The sequence below is a fragment of the Nicotiana sylvestris genome, chromosome 6 (genome assembly GCF_000393655.2).
Source record: "Nicotiana sylvestris chromosome 6, ASM39365v2, whole genome shotgun sequence".
In the NCBI taxonomy this organism is placed as follows: Eukaryota; Viridiplantae; Streptophyta; class Magnoliopsida; order Solanales; family Solanaceae; genus Nicotiana; species Nicotiana sylvestris.
In genome coordinates this window covers 190,473,956-190,479,955 of record NC_091062.1, presented here as the reverse complement: position 1 = coordinate 190,479,955, position 6,000 = coordinate 190,473,956, and positions in this window count along the sequence as shown.

Below are 6,000 nucleotides of genomic sequence, written 5' to 3'. Positions count from 1 at the left end.
ACTTGGAAAAGATAGCTAACAAGATATTTGAGGTAAACAGAGTCACCTTTTCCGATGATGAGTTGCCCGTAGAGGGCACCGAGCACAATAGAGCCCTCTATCTGATGGTGAAATGCGAAGACTCCGTGGTTAGTTGGGTACTGGTTGACAACGGGTCTAGCGCGAACATCTGTCCTCTCGCCACATTGAACAAGCTGCAAGTGGAGGATGAAAGAATTCATAAGAATAGTATTTGCATTTGGGGATTCGACGGTGGAGGGAAGGATTCAGTCGGGGACATAGTGCTTGAGCTCACAATAGGGCCAGTTGAATTTACTATGGAATTCCAGGTGCTCGATGTGGCTATCTCGTACAATCTGTTGTTGGGATGACCCTGGATCCATGCTGCCAAAGCAATCCCGTCTACTTTGCATCAAATGGTCAAGTTTGAATGGGATCGACAGGAAATTGTTGTACATGGCGAAGATAATTTGTGTGTGCCCAATGGTGCCATTGTGTCGTTCATAGAGGTTGACGATGGCAAGGGATCATGAGTTTATCAAGTTTCCGACACAGTATCGGTAGAGAAAATTCCTTTAGGAAAGTGCGTGCCAACTCCAAAGATGGTTGCGGCATCAGTCATTGTAGTTGTCGAAATGTTGAAAAACGGTTTCGTACCGGGCAAAGGTTTGGGTACATCTCTGCAAGGTATTGTGAAGCCAGTCTCCCTTCCAAGGAATCTAGATACTTTTGGTTTGGGGTTCAACCCTACCATTGCAGATGTGAGAAGAGCTAGGAAAATGAAAAGGAAAGCATGGGCATTGCCAAAGCCAGTCCTGTATCTCTCTAGGTCATTCGTCAGGCCGGGTACCAAAAAACAATTGTTGTCAAGGGTCCCTGTACCACTGATTGGAGCCTATGGAGATTTGGAGAAGGGGTTCGAAAGGTTATTCGACGAGGTCAATATGGTTCAGGCTGGGGAAGGGTCCAGCAAGGCAGATGTGCAATTTGTGGGACCACGTGCGAAAGTCAACAACTGGGAAGCTATTCCTCTTCCTACCCGGAGGGAGTCTTGGTAGTGGGTATTGATTTTCTTTTAGTTGTCTGGATTATTCCAGGGTCTGTAATTCAGATACTATGTTCCATCCAGTTGGATGTGTTAAAACCTTGTTATCTTTATATTTAATGAAATGCAATTGTTCCTTTACCTTCATTTCTTCTAATTTTATTTTTGTTTTCTTCTTTTGTACAGTTCTTTTTATGCTGATATCAATGACATGACATGCATGAGGAATCTTCGGCCCAGTTTTAAAAGCCAATCCAACTCTGAAATAATAATACAAGAAATTGAGTGTGATGACGAGTTGGAATTTGATGATGATGAGGCCTATGAAGAAATTAGTAAGGAACTAAGTAATTTTGAGGAAAAGCCCAAACCTAATTTGAATGACACATAAGCAGTTAATCTGGGGGACCAAGAAAATGTCCGTGAAACTAAAATATGTGTCCATCTGGAAACTCAACTCAGGGAAGAGATCATTAAAGCACTGTTCGAATATAAAGACGTTTTTGCATGGTCCTATGACGACATGCCGGGTCTAAGCACTAATTTAGTGGTTCACAAGTTGCCCACGAACCCGGCATTCCCTCATGTCAAACAGAAGCTGAGAAAATTCAAGACGGATATGAGTGTAAAAATTAAGGAAGAGGTCACCAAGCAGTTTGACGCCAAAGTCATTCGGGTCACCCGGTATCCCACCTGGTTAGCCAATGTTGTGCCTGTGCCAAAGAAGGATGGCAAGACCAGGGTGTGCGTTGATTACCGGGATCTCAACAAAGCAAGTACAAAGGATAATTTTCCCCTGCCAAACATACATATATTGATTGACAATTGTGCCAAACATGAGATTGGTTCTTTTGTGGATTGTTACGTGGGTTATCATCAGATCTTGATGGACGAGGAAGATGCAGAAAAGACGACATTCATCACGCCGTGGGGGACGTACTGCTATCGGGTCATGCCATTCGGTTTGAAAAATGTTGGGGCAACCTACATGAGGGCAATCTCAAGCTAGAAAGCAGTCTGACCATGTCAGGGATCTGAAAAAGTTCTTCCGAAGGCTTCGCAGGTACAATCTCAAGCTTAATCCTACAAAGTGTGCTTTTGGGGTGCCGTCTGGAAAGTTGTTGGGGTTCGTAGTCTGTCGCCGGGGTATTGAGTTGGACCCATCAAAAATCAAGGCCATCCAGGAATTGCCACCTCCGAAGAACAAGACCGAGGTGATGAGTTTGTTAGGAAGATTGAATTATATCAGCAGGTTCATCGCTCAACTCACGACAACTTGTGAGCCTATCTTCAAGCTGTTAAAGAAAGACGTTGTCATCAAGTGGACAGATGAATGTCAGGAGGTGTTTGATAAGATAAAGGGGTATTTGTCAAATCCACCTGTATTGGTCCCGCTAGAACTAGGGCGACCTTTGATTTTATATTTGACGGTATTGGACAATTCATTTGGATGTGTATTGGGTCAACATGATATCACTGGCAGGAAGGAGCAGGCCATATATTATCTTAGCAAGAAATTCACACCGTACGAGGTCAAGTACACGCAGCTCGAGAGGACATGTTGCGCCCTAACCTAGGTGGCGCAGAAGCTGAAACATTATTTGTCATCTTACACTACCTATCTCATATCTTCCTTGGATCCATTAAAGTATATATTTCAGAAGCCTATGCCCAAAGGGAGGATTGCAAAGTGGCAGATCCTGCTCACAGAGTTTGACATTGTCTACGTGACTCGAACTGCAATGAAAGCACAGGCATTGACGGACCATTTGGCCGAGAACCCGGTTGATGAAGATTATGAACCTTTGAAAACTTATTTCTCTGATGAAGAGGTGATGCACATTGATGAGTTAGAAAAAGTCGAGAAGCCTGGATGGAAAATTTTCTTTGATGGAGCCGCAAACATGAAGGGTGTGGGGATAGGAGCAGTACTTATTTCTGAAATAGGGCAGCACTACCCTGTTACGGCTCAGCTTCGTTTTTACTGTACCAACAACATGTCTGAGTACGAGGCATGTATTTTGGGTTTGAGGTTAGCTGTGGATATGGATGTCCAGGAAGTCTTGGTCTTGGGTGACTCGGACCTCCTGGTGCACCAAATTCAGGGAGAATGGGAAACACGGGATTTGAAACTCATACCGTACAGATAGTGTTTTCATGATCTTTGTCAACGATTTTAGTCAATAGAGTTCAGGCATATCCCAAGAATACATAATGAAGTCGCCGATGCTTTGGCCACTCTGGCGTCAATGTTACATCATCCAGATAAGGCTTATGTGGACCCTTTGCAGATTCAGATCCGTGATCAGCATGCTTACTGTAATATGGTAGAAGAAGAACTTGATGAGGAGCCATGGTTCCATGATATCAAAAAATACCTCCGGATGGGGGTATATCTCGTACAGGCCATAGAAAAGAACAATTCGACGATTGGCAAGCGGATTTTTCTTCAGCGGAGGGGTGTTATACAAAGAACTCCAGATCTTGGATTGTTAAGATGCATAGATGCAAGACAGGCCACAGTAATCATGACTGAGGTACACTCCAGAGTTTGTGGACCGCATATGAGTGGGTACGTTCTGGCAAAGAAGATTCTCCGAGCAGGTTATTACTGGCTCACTATGGAGCGAGATTGCATCAGTTTTGTGCGCAAGTGCCATCAATGCCAGGTGCACAGAGATTTGATTCATTCCCCACCATCTGAATTGCATACAATGTCAGCACCATGGCCCTTTGTTGCCTGGGGCATGGATGTCATTGGGCCAATCGAGCCAGTAGCTTCAAACGGACACAGGTTTATTCTAGTAGCCATTGATTATTTCACCAAGTGGGTTGAAGTGAAAACTTTCAAATCTGTGACCAAGAAAGCAGTTGGTCGATTTTGTGTGTTCAAATATCATCTGTCTGTTCGGGATTCCGAAGGTAATCATCACGGACAATGGTGCCAATCTCAACAGTCATCTGATGACAGAGACATGTCAGCAGTTTAAGATTATACATCGCAATTCCACCCCATATCACCCTAAAGCGAATGGAGCAGTCGAGGCAGCCAATAAAAACATAAAGAAGATACTGCGGAAAATGGTGGAAAGGTCCAGACAATGGCACGAAAAGTTGCCTTTCACCTTGTTGGGTTATCGTACTACTGTTCGCACTTCAATAGGGGCCACTCCTTATTTGTTGGTGTATGGCACGGAGGCGGTGATACCCGCAGAAATTGAAATCTCATCCCTTCATATTGTTGTTGAGGTAGAAATCGATGACGTTGAATGGATCAAAACCCGCTTGGAGCAATTAAATCTGATTGATGAAAAGAGATTGGCAGCAGTATGTCACGGCCAATTGTACCAACAGAGAATGGCGAGAGCATATAACAAGAAGGTACATCCATGGAAGTTCAAAGTGGATCAGTTAGTGTTGAGACGTATCTTGCCTCATCAGGCTGAAGCAAAAGGAAAGTTCGCCCCAAACTGGCAGGGGCCATTTGTCGTAACTAGAGTGTTGTCTAATGGCGCGTTATATTTTACAGATGTAGAAGGGAAAGTGTAGAAATGACGATCAATTCCAATGCAGTCAAAAGATACTATGTATGATTTCTTCCTTTGATTGTACTTGTTTGTATTTGGCATATTTTGATGATTGAAATGACGAAAGCGTTTTGTTCTGCTATCTAAACACTTTACCCTTTGTTACCCCCTTTTGAGCCTTATTTATTTTCTTTCATACCTCTCTTTCGGGATCAACGACATAATTCAGAAACGCAAGTGCGAAAGATAAGCAAGTGAAAAGAAAAGAAAGAATGAACAAGAAAGGAAAAGGGAAAAGAAATGAAAAGAGAGAAGAAAGAGAAAGAAAAGAAAAGAAAAAAAGAAGAAGAAGAAAAAAAAAGAACAACAAGAGAATAAGAAAGCAAAAAGAGAAAAAGAAAGCAAAAAGAGAAAAAGAAAGAGAAGAGAAAATCACAACAACAATGTAATTCCTATGACATGAACTACGTTCGACCTGATTCCTTTTAAGGATACGTAGGCAGCCTCACGGTTCGGTCTCATCAAAACAAAAGTTCAAAAGTCCCCAAGCAAGGAACTGGGGCAGAAGTTGTGGATGTTGTGAGAAACCTGATTCCAAAAGATGTAAGTCTAACCCATTTGAATTGTTTTGAGCCTTTTCTACCCTTTCTTTTTAACCCCGTCCAAAAGCCCACATTACGGTCCAAAGAAAGACCTTCTGATCAGTCTTTGAGAAATGTCAAGTCAAGCAGGTAAAGTTAATTCATGTCAGGGGCAACGCTCTGGTTCAAGCAGAAAAAATAAAAAATGAGAGAGTCTTATTGGTGAAAACCTTCAAGGCACCGTAAGGCGACGGAAGTTGAGAGAAATTAAAACGAGAGAGTCTTATTGGTGAAAACCCTCACGGGCACCTTGAGGCGAAAGTGAGTTGAAAAGTCAACAAGTGAGAAAGGTCTGCTGGTGGAAAAACTGTTTCATGGCACCGCATGACGAACAATGTCAAGGTTTGGGTGAAGTAATTAGGTCATGGAAATTCCGGGGCAACAAAGTACGGCAACTGAAAGTTGATTGATTGGACAGATTGGGCCGATTAATCCGAAATGCATGTCATGATCATTGGTACCAGTTGTTCCACTCAGATAAGTTTCTTTTTCTTTTTCCCTTTTGTAGCAGTCATCTTGTTTTGGATTCTTCTTATCCTTAACCCGCAAAGTCATCGCATTTCATTTCTTTTGGGATTATCTGTCTAAGATGTTTCAATGTCAGATTCTTCAATGTCAGTCTTGTTCAAAGCAAGTCAAAACTCACTACCAACTTCCAAATTGCAAAGCACATCGTGGTCGGAGCATACTAAGGATAACACGATGTAAGAGGAGGGTGCAAGGAATCACCGGAAGTCTCATCGGTGGAAGAGACTAGTAATGTCATGGGGGATGCAAAGGTTCAAAT